This window comes from Scyliorhinus torazame, chromosome 8 (assembly GCF_047496885.1).
Source record: "Scyliorhinus torazame isolate Kashiwa2021f chromosome 8, sScyTor2.1, whole genome shotgun sequence".
Lineage (NCBI taxonomy): Eukaryota > Metazoa > Chordata > Chondrichthyes > Carcharhiniformes > Scyliorhinidae > Scyliorhinus > Scyliorhinus torazame.
The window spans coordinates 106,988,832-107,003,139 of record NC_092714.1 but is presented as its reverse complement, the minus strand read 5'-3'; positions in this window follow the sequence as shown (position 1 = coordinate 107,003,139).

The following is a 14,308-nucleotide window of genomic DNA, read 5'->3' as shown; positions in this document are numbered from 1 at the left end:
GGCCAATCTGCCGGCTACTGATGCACGTCTGGCCCACATTCGCCATGAGACTGCGGCTGATCCCCTTCTACAACGTGTGATGCGCCACATGACGGAAGTGACCCACCCTTGAGGTGGTACACCCGAATTCGTCGCCCACCTAATAGACTGGAATTTTGAGCCTGTTTGCACATTGTACTCACTGAATTGTTGTGCAATAATGTTAACGGGTTTTGTTTCTTGTCGTTCCAGGAGTTCTCTTTCGATATTTGATGATTGCACTTGTTTTGTTTGTGGTACAACCTCGGTGCTCTGTTGTACCTGCCACCTTCCTATGTATATAGTTTAGCCTCATGGACACCTTCCTATGTATATAGTTTAGCCTCATGTACATGTTGCAAATATTGCACATACATACTCAGATGCACTCAGTACTCACTAATATTTATTACCATGTAGGCACATATTCTTGTGAAAAGGGGGGATGTCATGATATCCACATCAGCATATCATGGTGCAATCACACACACACACTGATGGACAGGTAGATGGACCAAACAACACACACACAACATCACAGCCAATCACCAGTGAGAACACACGCACTATAAAACAGGGAACACCGCAGTTCCCGCTCATTCTACCAGGAGATAGCTCAGAGCACAGAGCTCACAGCGTGCCACTCAGGCATACACCATGTGCTGAGTGCCTCACTAAGATAGTGCTAGGGCTGGGTCCACAGGTTAGCTGGTGAAGTATGAACCACAGCCAGAAGTTAATAGTTATTATTGTACAGAATAATAAAACAGAGTTGTACCATCTACAACCGTGTTGGTTTGTTTGTGTATCGGAACACCCAACACGACAGCGACTGCGCGGGCCTGGCGCAGAGCCGCAAAGTGGCCCTTTTTGCTGCAGGCTTTACAAACTGCAGTGCGGGATGGGCAGTGTTGGCGGGGGTGCTTCTGCTGACCGCAGACGTAGCAGAGGGGACCCCCGGGGTGCGCGGATCGGCGTGCGGTGCAGGCGTATTGGGATGGCAGGGCCCCAGCTGAGGAGGTTGTCAGCGGGGTCCAGGCGGGGTAGGAAGGAGTAGAAGGGTGAGCAGCGCGGCGGGAGGGGAACGATTGTACTTTACGGGATGCGACCGACATGGAGAGCACCAAGGTTTTCATCTCCGCCAGTTCGAGCATGGCCCCTTCCAGTAATCGTTCTCGGATGCGGTCCGACGTAAGCCCCGCCATGAAGGCATCGCGCATGAGGAGATTCACGTGTTCGGCGGTCATAATGGCTTGACAGTCACAGTCCCGGACGAGTGGAATTAGGGCCCACCAGAAGTCTTCGATATACTCACCAGGTAGTTGCGAGCGGGTGGCGAGTACATGCCTGGTGAAGACGTGTTCGCCTTCTGCACATAGTGTTCCTTAAGGAATTCCATTGCTTTTGTATAATTCGTGGAGCCTTGGATCAACGGGAACAAGCTGGAGCTCAGTCTGGAGCACAGGACATTTATCTTCTGAGCCTCCGTTGGCGCGGGATCCGCCGCGTTGATGTAAGCTTCAAAACACGCTAGCCAGTGAGTGAAGTCTTTTCTGGCGTCGAGCAAGTGTGGATCCAGCTGCAGGCGATCGGGCTTAATTCGGATATCCATTCTGTGGAAAATCTGACTGTAATAAATTGATGCACGATCAATTGCACAAAGACTAAAGTTGGGTACAACTGTGGCTTTGTTACAGTCAGATGTGTGGCCTCCTGCTGCAGCTGGCGAAATGGCAGGGCACTGGAGGTCATGCATATTTATACAGTTCTCCGTGGGCGGAGCCAGCCGACAGGAGCTACCGGCGAACATGTAGTGCAGGTCCTACCTTACATCTCCTATTACAGTGGTTCACCACAATGACGCTGCTGTACTGACCTGTGGTACCACATGAAAAACATGCCAGAAGCCCATGAGATAGTCAGCATTTTGGGTGTTGCATCTCCCAGGAGTATCCAGTACTGAGTAAAACAAGCATTTTGTTGCTATTGCCCTACGCAAAGACCTACATGTGCGATTTACGTTTTCACAAAGATGAAATGGCACAATGGAACTGGGTGAAGTCGCACCTGATTTGCGCATTGCCCTCTCCTCCTTTAAACCTGATTGGACTGAGGTCATGAGGACCAACAGGCTCCCCTTTCGAATTAAAGGTAAGCGAATGTGACATGTGTCTCGAAGGTCTACTGGCGTGCGTCGCGAAGGTAGGCCGGCAGGGGTCCCGAAGGTCGGCTGGTTGGAAAATGTAGGCCCTAGAAAAATAAGTTTGAAAAACACTACCCTAGACAACCTAGAAGAAGTCCTCCGCTGATTCTCGGAAGTATGTGTCTGCCTGAAAAGAGGCAAGTGCATGAGAAGTCGCATACATGGGACACCGGGTTGACAAAGACGGGAAGCACCATGGAGAAGAGAAAGATTGAGCCAGCAAGTGGGCCCCAATGCCAAGAATGCGACAGAGCTAAGCCCGTTATTCCGAATCTGGCTACCTTACTGCCGCCTCTCCATGCGCTCTTAAAGAAATACCAGAAATGGACAAGGAAGGCATCGCAAGAAGAGGCATTTGCCAAAGTAAAGCACCAGCTATTATCCTCCAGGCTACTGACACACTATGACTGGTCAAAACCGTTGATACCCATGTGCGATGCCTTCCCATGTGGCATTGGGGTAGTGTTTTCCTATCGGTGGGACAATGGGACAACATAGTCTACGCATCAAGAATATCAAAACGCGGGATCTTCTAGTCCCGTCAGCAGTGCATCCCCACCGTAGGTTACCTGGCAGTGAGGAGTGCATTTAACCCAAAACCCCTTTGAAGACCCCACTGCCAGCCAAAGTGGGCCGCCTCCACCACCACAAAACACGCATTAGGTTGTGCAGAAAATCTGCCCAATGTTTCGGGTCAATGTCCTTTCATTAGAATTCAGGATGATGTTCCTTCATGCCAATTTCATGACTTTGTTGCGCAACTTCTAAATTATCTAGCTTTTGCCAGCAAACTCAAAGCAATTACCAATTGCATTCACAAAATAATCGGTAAATTCTGGATCAGGCAGTTTTAAGAACAAAGTCAACTTTCATTATGCAATGAAGCAATGCCAAACAAAACCAAACTTATTTGGGAAACAGAGGAATCAGCAAGTTATTGGGCTGGATTCACCGATCTTGCGGCTATGTCCGCAAGATCTGTCAGGCCTTACGACCGGAAAGTCGGCGCCACCCCCGCACCGATCCTCCGTCCGGTGGGAGGCTAGCAGCCGCGCAGCGTAAAGCCCCCGGATTTACTTTCGGATACAGCCGGAGAATGGCCGGGTCCATGGCCGCGCATGTGCAAGGTGGCGGCCTGTGGCAACCGCACCATACAACATGCCCCTGGCCGCGCGCGGACCCGGCCTGCCAAAACCTGCTCCCCTGTAACCAGCCTCGCCTCCCCCAGACTACCCCCACCAGTCCCCCAGCCCCCGCCAAAGCCCCCCTGCCAGAGGAACGGCTCCCACCACCCCCCCAACCATGGAGGCACTGGACACAGTCCGCAGCCGCCACGCGAGGTCCCTGTAAGTTGTGAACACACGAGCCCCACGCCATCGGGGACTCAACCCATGGGGGTGCGGAGAATTGGGCAGGGCCTCAGGTGACGTCCTGACGGCGTGCGGCGTACTCCCCAAGTACGCCACTTTTGAGGGGGCGGAGCATCACAAAAATGGCGCCCCCCCCCCCGATTCCAGTGTAAACATGGATTCTCCGGCCGATCGCCGAACACAATTTTAGCGTCAGCGATCAGAGAATCCAGCCCATTCTGTTTCATACAGTGTTAGATTGGTCCACTGAAAGGGTTCTCACCTCTGAGTTAGAAGGTTGTGGTTTAAATCCCATTCTAACTCTTGAATATATACCTAGGTAGGCATTTCAGTACAGTACTGAGGGGGTGCTGTGACAAATGTACTTTGAATGGGATGACACTAAAGCTTCAGCTGCTTGTTCTGTGAACCTTATTTGCAAAAGAGTAAAGATGTGTTTTGACTAACATTTATCCATAAATCTTCACAAAAAACAATGAATTAGATTTTTCTTTCAATGCTATTTGTGAGTCTTTGCTGAACCTAACTTAAATATCCTAATTGCTAACAAATCAACAGCATCTACACTTAAAAAAGACCTCATTTTGTTATGAAGCACATTAGGATGTCTTGAGAACATGAAAGGTACCATACAAAAGCAACCTTTTATTCTATTATTTTCATATGACAGATCTAAAGTGAGGGAAGAACTCATAAATAATAGTATCCAACAGCACTCAGTCCGTCCCCCCGTCCCCCCCGGCACCCTAGGGCGTGCTTTGTGGCGGCAGAGGTGACCTACCATTGGTTAGTGACAGGATCTTCTTGCCTGGAAGATCCCACCGGTGGGAACAGCCGGAAAACTTCTGCCATTAATATCACACAGATGATCAATTCTGCCAGGGCACACAACACCAGACCTCATTACAGCCTTGGTACAAACAAGGATATGAACTGAATTCCAGTAGTACGTCTAGAGTGCCTGCTTTTGATACCAAAACAGCATTTAATTAATTATGGCACCAAAGTTGTCCAGTCAAATTAAAGTCAATTGTGGTCAGGGTACCTCTCCAGTTGCTGGTGTCATACCTGGTACAAAGGAAGATGTTTGTGGTTTTGGGATGCCGATCATATCAACCCATCGCTGCAGAAGTTCCTGAAAACAGTGTCTTAGGCCTAACTATCAATAGCTGCCTCATCAATGACTTTCCCTCCACCATAAGGTCAGAAGTGGGGTTGATAATTTCACAGTATTCAGCTCCATTTTCAAGTCCTCAGATAATGAAACAGTACATGGTGGTACAGTGGCACAATGGTGAACATTGCTGCCTCACAGCGCCAGGGTCCCAGGTTCAACCCCGGCCTTGGGTGAGCATGTGGAGTTTGCATATTCTCCCCATACCTGCGTGGATTTACTCCTGGTGCTCTAGTTTCCTCCCACAGTCTACAGATGTGCAGATTAGGTGGGATTACGGGGTTACGGGTTTGGGGGAGGGGGCCTAGATAGGGTACTCTTTCAGATGGTTGGTACAGACCCGATTGGCTGAATGGCCCCCTTCTGAAGTACTTTGGTTCTATGATTTATATGGCACAAGCAGCAAAACCTGAGCTGTATCTAGGCTCAGGCTTAGGTAATATTCAAGCCACACTAGGCTTGCCAAACAAATGCTGTGTCTACTAGATCAGCGGTTGGGAATTCTGCAACAAGTGACTCAACTCCTGATTCATCAAGGTTTCTACCCACAGACAAGGCACAAGTCAGGAGTGAGATGGAATATTTTGCACATTCTTGGATGGGTGTAGCTTAATTGGCACTCTTGTTCGTTTGTACCATGGTTAAGGTCTGCAGAAGCACTCCAGAGAGTTACCAAGGTTTCTTTGGCAGCACCCAAAATCTGCAACCTCATCAAGGAGGACTAGGGTAGAAAATGCACGGGAATGCCATCACTCCAAATCTAAGTCAAACAGCATCTTGACATAAATATATACGATCCTTTCTGCTTGCTGAGTCAAAACACTTTGAAGTACCTAACTAAGAGCACCGTGGGAGAAACTCCATCACATAATTGCACTGGTACAAGAAAAGGGTTCACCACAAGCTTCTTAAGAGGAACAGGGTTGGGAAATAAATATAGGGGCCGAGATTCTCCAAGCCTCCGCGCCTAAATCGCGCTCGGCATAGGGGCGGAGAATAGAGCGTCAGAACCGCGATCGGGTCTGACGTCTTCCTGCGATTTTCCACGGACCAGAGTATTGCCGCCAGTCGCGCGTGCACGTTCGACGTGGCGCCGGTCGGGGGGCCATTGAAAGAGGCCATCGTGGCAATTCTCCACCGGCAGCTGTCCGAGTTCCCGCCGGTGTGGTTCTAACATGGTTCCACCCGGCGGGCACTTGGAGTGGCGGCTGCCGTGGCTGCCCTAGTGGGGGTGGGGGGATCCATCACTGCGGGGGGGTCCTCCAGCAAGGGTTCCGCTCGGGGATCTCCGAATGCCGGGCGCATGCGAACTGGGGGGGGGGGCTATTTTGTGGGGGCCGGCTTGCTGTGTGGGTCCGCTATGTTGTGCGGACCTGCAGCCGGAAGTGCAGGGCTCCGTATCAGCAGCCGGAGCTGCGCGGAGCACTCCGGCGCCCTGCTGGCCCCTTCAGGTAAGTGAATCACTGGGCCAAGGGGCCCGTTGACGCCGGCGTAAAACGCTCCGGTGTTTACGCCGGTGTCAACACTTCGCAGCCATTTCAGAGAATCCCGGCCAGGGTTTGCCATGGGTGGGCATTTCCTTAGAGAAAATTAAAAGAAAATCAAATAAAATATTCAGTGATCAACTGTTCACTTAATTTAAAATTTATTGCCATGTGCTAAAAATACAAAGTGTACAAGTATATTATGATTTGGGACTGTCTGTTTAATTTTACATGAAATGGAGCAGTGAGAGATTAAGTGACCTACTCTGACTACGCCTTGACAACAGCTTGGGTGGCATAGTTTTAATGGGGACATTGAGGCCCAGAATGAGGAACTCAGAATATGTGAGATGTTCATGCCGGTGGACAAAGGCAAGAGAATCTCTGATTACTCTGGGTAAACTTCAGTATCAAGGTTTCTGGTGGAGTCAGTAGGAATGTTAGGCTTTGCAAGTGGTTATACTTTAAACTGTGTATTTAATTTTGTGATAGAATGGAGTTTGGGATGTAAAGGTTAGTTAATTAGCTTTCTACCTGGACACAAAGCCCATGTGATTCATATCACCATGGAAATGGACTTTGAGAGGGGAACAGTTCAAAGCAAGCCTCAGCCTTAGCCTTCCATAGTATTGAGTTATAGGGATTTACTTAAAGTATCCCTGAACTTCATGGACAGGTCAGTTTGCAAAGATCTGAGAGAGAGAGGGAGAGAGAGAGAGAGGGGGAGCATGAGCAGAGAGATGGAGGCAGCCAATCTCTAGTGTTCACCATGCAGAATGTTGGTGGCAACGCACACTCAAATCAAATTGTTTAAAGCCTTGTGAGGATTTAAACAAAGCTTAATATTCAGGTAGCTTGGCTTGAGGAAGAAATCTGCAGGGTAACCTTCAGCAAAAAGTCAGTTGCAGAAAAAGCAAGATAAGGAAGCAAACCATCAAAAGATGAGAATAGCTTTGGACTGGTTGTTGGGAAATGAAGCATCTACTTAATGGACAGTATAAAGCACAATCATAGAAGGGGAGTTTCAGTTGTTTTAAAAATTAAATGGGGTAATTTTAGTGCAGTTTAGATTCTCCATTGCAAGTCTGCCTCGCTACCGCTGCCAGCGAAGACAGGAAATTTGGCACTCAGTCAAATCACCATTCATTGCAGCAGAAATGGAGAATCCCAACGGCATGAAGGAATGGAGAATCAAAGTCTTTGACTGTTTAGTAAATATTGCATTTACTTTGTTTGTTACAGTAAAAGTGTTAAACTTGAAACCTTGTAAGATCCTTCCAGTCAGTCACTGGAAATACAAATATAATTTCAACGGTTAATGGTTTCAATGGGGACCATAACAAACTGGGGACTTTTGCAGGATTTGAATCCAGAGGCTGAGACAAATACACTGGAGTTTCCAGGAGTTTAAACAACTAAGATTTCACAACAACATTTTCAATAAAAATGTATCATGACTATGTTTATTGCGGAAGCATTCTTTGGAAGAGAGAACTTGTCATTGAGTACCTTGCCACAGATAACAAAGATAAATTTAAAGATGATCGCAGAAAAGTTGGACATAGATTTAAAATGGGCTATTAAAAGGGAGAAATCTTGGCCCAATACTTGAACCATGAGAAAGAAAAGACTATCCAAATAAAATGCAGGTTGGATTAGCTAGGATTCAGTTGCAAATGAAACAACTAGAATTTAAGAAAGAAATACATTTAAAAACTTGAATCCGAAAAAGAGCATAAAATAAGAGAAAACGATAATGAAATGTCTGAAGACTTCAATCAGAATTTCATTGAGTTAGAGTAAAAGAAAGTCTTGAATTGGAAAAAAAAGAGGAAAGCCAGAAAATATGAACCGGACAACAAAAGAATCTGATTGTGCAAACAGGAAGTATCAGGGAGACGTTAAAAATAATTCCAATTAGGGTGGCAATGAGTCCTGAGGTGGCAATTTTTGAGGTTTCGGAGAACCTGGGAGTCCAGGAGGAGAAAGAGGCTGACGTCTTGGCCTTTGCTTCCCTGGTAGCCTGGCAACAAATGCTGTTGGCATGGAGGGACTCAAAGCCCCCAAAGTCTGAAGTATGGCTTTCGGACATGGCGAGCTTTCTCGGGCTGGAGAAAATAAGTTCGCCTTGAGAGGATCGCTGTCAGGGTTCGCCCGGAGGTGGCAGCCTCCAGGTTGACTTCGCGGAGAATTAAGCGTCAGCAGGGGAGGGGGAGGGGGGGGGGGTGGTAGAGTAGGGGGTTGCATAGGCAGGTTCTTGCGAGAGGGGAGCCGATGCTTGCATTATGTCTTATTTGCTTTTTGTACACTACGGTATAATGTTGCTGTTTTATATGCCAAAAATACCTCAATAAAATTATTTATTAAAAAAAAATTCCAATTAAGGGCCAATTTGGCGTTGCCAATCCACCTACTCTGCACATCTTTGGGTTCTGGACGTGAGACCCACGCAGACACGGGGAGAACGTGCAAACCCCACACAGACAGTGACCCTGGGCATGATCGAACCCGGGTCCTTGGTGCCATGTGGCAGCAGTGCTAACCACTGCGCCACCATACGGTCCAGAATCAGGAAGACTTGACAATGCATCAGCTTTAGCACTTGCATTTGATCCGACAAGGAACACTTGGTTAGTGCCCAAATTCAATGAGGAAGGAATTGAGAAATTTGGACATTTTCTTACAGTGTTTTGGTAGGGAAAGTATTGGAGGTACATTTGACCCTTTCAGCTGAACAATCTGCAGAAGTATTGAAACTACTTTGCTCAACTCATATGTGCTTGTTCCAGAAACTTACAATTTGTAGAAATCTGAGGAAGAGAAAGAATCAGACTTTTGTGAGTTTTCTAGAGGAAAATAAATAGTATTTTATTGATGGTATGAAGCCTCAGCAAGATTTTGAAACCCTTAGAGACAGATGATGTCCCTGGAATAATTTAAAAACAATATCCCTTTGGGCATAAGTTACCACCTAGAAAATTGGACAGTTGTTTTTAAAATAAGAGATTCTGCTGTATTATGGCCAATAGTTATGAACTATTTCACATGCATGTAGGTTGTAGTTAAGCTTTGTTTGTGATCCCACACAGAAACTGAAGAGCGGAGAGAAATGATGATGAACAGAACACTAATTACAATTATGGAAATAGCAGAACTGAGATAACAGATGTCCCTCAGAGTAGTTTATAAAAAGACATTGCGGGATATAAATATGATTTGAGGGGGCCAACATGTTATTACCAGCATAGGAGGGCATGTAAAAGCAATCTGCTGGAAATTAAACGCTAAACTGGTCGCTAATTGACACATGTCTGGTGTTTTTCCAGAAAATGTTGTACCAGTGAGTGATGTGTGGCAAACAAATGCCATCTCATGTTTCAACAGTGGATGTAAATTGAAACATAGAAGATTGTGGGAGTTTTTTTTGTTTGAGGATGAAGTCATTCAATTTTTGTCTGGTAAAGGAACCAAAAGGATAATTATTCTGAGAGATGGAGGACCAGTTCAATCCCTGATGTTTGCAAAAGACGTGAAATTATTCCCAGAAAGCTTCCTAAATTACAATGTATTAATACAGGGAATTGATGGAAAGTGGTTGCATGCTCTATTGTGTAGAGGATTTAAACTCTATTTTAGTCAGGTTCTGTTATTGTGGGAGTGGAGTCAAAATGATCTGTTAATGATTTTTTGCCTTACCTTAGGAAATGATCGAGCTGTTGTACAGCCTCCAGACGTTGCCTCAAAATTCATTTAGTTGTTAAAAATAAGGATGTATCATCATGACCAATGTCATTGGAAAAATTATGCTTTGCTCTGAGTCTGTTGGAAAGAACAATGGTTTGACTTGAGTTGTCCAAAGAGTCAAAAACTCTTGAGATGAAATAGACACAGGACCGAATTTAACGTTCTGGGCTGGGTGCGTGCCCGACCCGCGTACATCGTGCAGGAGGACAATGGGAGTACGCGCATGATTTCAAGATCGGCAGGCGCATGCGTCTGCGCAAATTGGATGCATGCCTACTGATAATTAAAGGAGAATTAAAACCATTAAGAGTCCAATTGACAGCGATTTTATGCTGCCCATGCTATTTTATGCTTGTCGCACAGGCAAAACCGGTGAGTGCTTATTATGTGTTTTGCATTTCCTCATTCAAAGGCAGTACAAAAGGCCCTCAGAGCAGTAGCAGTTTCTCTATGATAGAGTTCGTAGCTGTGTGGGTATCGAGTTTAGGTTGAGTTTCCTAGTTATTGCTTAGCATTTGAAGCGTGACTCTCAGCATTTCAAGACTTGTCTGGAAGGTTTTCCTGAGGATTAATGAACAGTCATTCATCATTGGCAAGGCACTAGTCCTCTGCAGCTACTCCAATGGACATTCCACTGGTGGGATCTCCTCAGAAGAGGAAGAGCGGGGCTAGAAGGAGAGAAGGCCAGTTGAGCACAGAAAGCATTCCAGGGAGAAACCTGTAGGAGGAGAGTCATATGCTCAGGGAAGCAAAGGTGGGGGTGGGATGGGGGTGGGGTGGTAACCAATATACCAGCACTCAGTGGCTAGAGTATACAGGCAGCCCACCAACTACCTGCAAATGTTTGAGATACAGTGCCGCATGAGGCTTCATCTCTCCAGGGATACAGAGACACCCCTTTGTGAAATGCTGGGTCCTGGAATTGCCTTCAACTGCATGGGTGGTTACCCAATGCTGGTGGCGTTGAATGTTAAAGTGACATTCAACCTTCACGTCTCTTGTTTATTTCAGTGCTCAGTTGGGTATCTGGGAGTCACTCAATCTGCCGCATACAGTTGTGTCAAGCTAGTGACCAATGTCATCTTCAGACAGCTTGCAGTTGCACCTACTGCCAGACAGACGAGTGCAGCCAGGTGGAGAGAGCACAAGGGTGTGTGGTGATGGCTGGGTTCCCTGCATCCAGGGTGCTATAAACAGCACTCCTGTGGCTATCAGGGTGGCAGTAAGAGAGCCAAGAGATTTCATCAACAGGAAGCAATACTATTCGATGAATCTGCAGAAGGTCTGTGACCATGGGACACTGATTCTATAAATCTCTGCCCATTATCCAGGGATTCGTATATCTCCTGGCACTCCCATGTACCCAGGCTTTTTGTGGCTCCTGCAAGATTGGTTGGATGGCTCCTGGGTGACAAGGGCCATCCCTTTAGGAGGTGGCTGATGACCCCACTCCATCGTGCAAGAACTGAAGCAGAGGAGAGATACAACAGGAGTCATGCACCCACAAGTGTGGTGGTGGAGAAAACCATCAGGCTGCTCAAGGTGTGCTTCTGTTTGCATGACAATGTTTTGCATATCTGCCAGAGTGTGTCACCCTCACAGTTGTTGCATGCTGCACCCTGCACAGTCTAGCTCCAACAAGTGAGGAGCCAGTGGAATCTGAGAAAAGTGAGACAGGACCATAGGCCAAGGACGATGACTCCAGTGATGGGTCTGAGGATGAACCTGGGATCCGACAGTGTGAGGAATTTGAGGTGGACTATATGAACATTCAGAGGGCAGGGACAAGTGGGATGCATTGATCCAGCGAACCTTCAGCTAGGCATTCAAGACATGGAGTTCAGCTCAATCCAGTGGCAATGTCTCAATCGCAATAAAACTTTCTTAAGAGCCCAGTCCAGAAATGCTGCACCACCCAATGCCCTCAGCTTACAAGCCTGTGCAGCATCTGACCAATGTACAAAACATGCAGCCAACTCAATGGAACATGTTTATGTGGCTTAACATAAGGACAGCATACAAATATTCCAAACCTAACAGAAAATTCAAATAATGAAGGCAAATAGTGTCAACTATGCCCCAGCCCTGTTGTGCTTAAAGTGCCTTAAACTTACACCTGGCGAGTGCTGTTCCTCTGTGCCTCTACCTTGCTGACAACAGAATTGGAAGCAGCTTGCTGCTATTGTTGTGGTGGTGGTCATGGTGACCTTGGTGGGCATCCTCTGGCCACCAGAGCTGAGTTGGCTCCGGCTGGGAAGGGGTATCCAACCCAATTGCTGGGCATTTCTCAGATGGCGTGACATCAGCAGATGCACCCGCAACTGGCGGAGGGGCCAAGAATCTTTTCCCTCATTCATGCCCTGAGAGAATCCCACAGAGATGATAGGCATCTCATTCACCAGCATGAGATGCGTTTGCATCTCCCTACTGACCATTGATAGATGGGCACCTGTCAGAGAGATAAGGTACCTCATCTATTTCTCACATGGGCAGTGACCTCCAGAGATTACAGCTGGTGTGCTGGTTCGCAGGTCCGAACATGGCCCCTGGAACCCCTAAAGCAGCCTTTCCACAAGAGTCTCCATGATCTCAATGGAGGAAGACATGCACATGGAGCTCAGGGTCAACAGAGTGCTCATGTTCTACATGGACCCCTCAATGATGGATATCATGGCACACGTGGATTTCTGCTAGATCTCCCCGTGCATCCCACTGGACATACAGCAGCTGCCATCTGATGGATGTCTCCAGAGGCTTGTCATCTGCCTCAGACTCAGCATGGCCCTGGTCTCCACTGGTTTCCAGTGTTCCCACTGTTGGCACCCTGGCATCTCTCTGTCTCTGCCACCTCCTCACATGAGTGTGATGTGCACACATCGCTCAGCACTTTCTGAGGTGACGGTCTAATGCCCACCAATGTGTTGATATTTGTGCTGGTGCCTAGTCTGAGATGGGTCTGTGATGTTTTTGCAGGTGGGGCGTGCTCTCCAGAAGATACTGGAGCCTCCTCGGAGTGATCCAGGCATGGGCAGATGGCATGCGACAGGCGGAAGCAAAATATCAATATGTTCAGCCATCCGTATTCACTCTGTATGCTAGGTGGGCAGATGAGACAATGGAGAGAATCTGTGTGGTGCCATCGGCACTGCAGCTTCAATGGGCAGTATTGCTGTGGGATTGTCATTTGGAACAAGAGGACACCGATCATTTTTGCAATGCCCACCACACAAGAATCTGTGCACTGCACTCTTGCCTTCAGCCGTGAGCCTCCGCTTTACCACGAGCAGTGGCGCGAGCTGGGCAGTGGAAATCTAGCTCAAGTACCTCACTCTTGAACCTGGTGAGGATGCTCAGGTTTGGCACCCTACCTTCTCTCTGCTGCATTACGACTTCACTTCTGAAAATAACAAATAGATTGCATCATGAGTATGCCCTCACCTCAAAGGTTGATTCTTGGCACTGAGTCAACCCCCCATGCAAGTTAGTTGGCCAAGTCACTATGGGGTTATTTGGTATGAATAATGTGAGCATTGCTGGCGAGACGAGCATTTATTGCCTATCCCTAATTGCCCTTGAGAAGGTTGCGCTAAGTCAGTTTCTTGAACCACAGCAACCCATATGGAAGGTATTGCCAAAGGAGCCTTGGCGAGTTGCTGCAGTGCATCTTGAAAATGGGACATACTTCTGACACTCTGTGTTGATGTTGAAGGGAGTGAATGTTTAAGCTTGTGGATAGGATGCCAATCAAACAGGCTGCTTTGTCCTGGATGGGGTTGAGCTTCTTCAGCATTGTTGGAATTTGTGTTCACAGTGTAATATTTGGTTTTAAAGATGAACAAAGGGACATACTGAATTGAGTCCACATGAGGACAGAAGTTGTTCATTTCAATTTACAGCTTACACCAAATAGAATTAAAAAATAATAGGGATTGTCAGCAAGTAACAATATGGTTCTTGACAAAGTTAACCAGACTGAACCAATTGTGCCATCTTATAATCAAGGATACTGGAAAAATGTACAAGCTGCAAATTGAGAAGGGTGATATTCTGCAATGCATAACACAAAGTGAACCCATTAGCAGTAAAGCAAATTCTCAATCACATAAGAAAAAGAACTTAAAGGACTCATATATGTTGGGCTTTAAATCATAACTCTTACATATGATTGGTGCCGTGGGGTTACTCTGTTTGAGAGGGTTGATGTGAATTGTGTACTGTTGAGATTGGACAAAGTGGGAGAAAATGATAATATATCTGTGTAGTAGATGAGTTGAAAAGTGTAGAATGTTTTAAGTTGTTATATTTTGGATAGTAT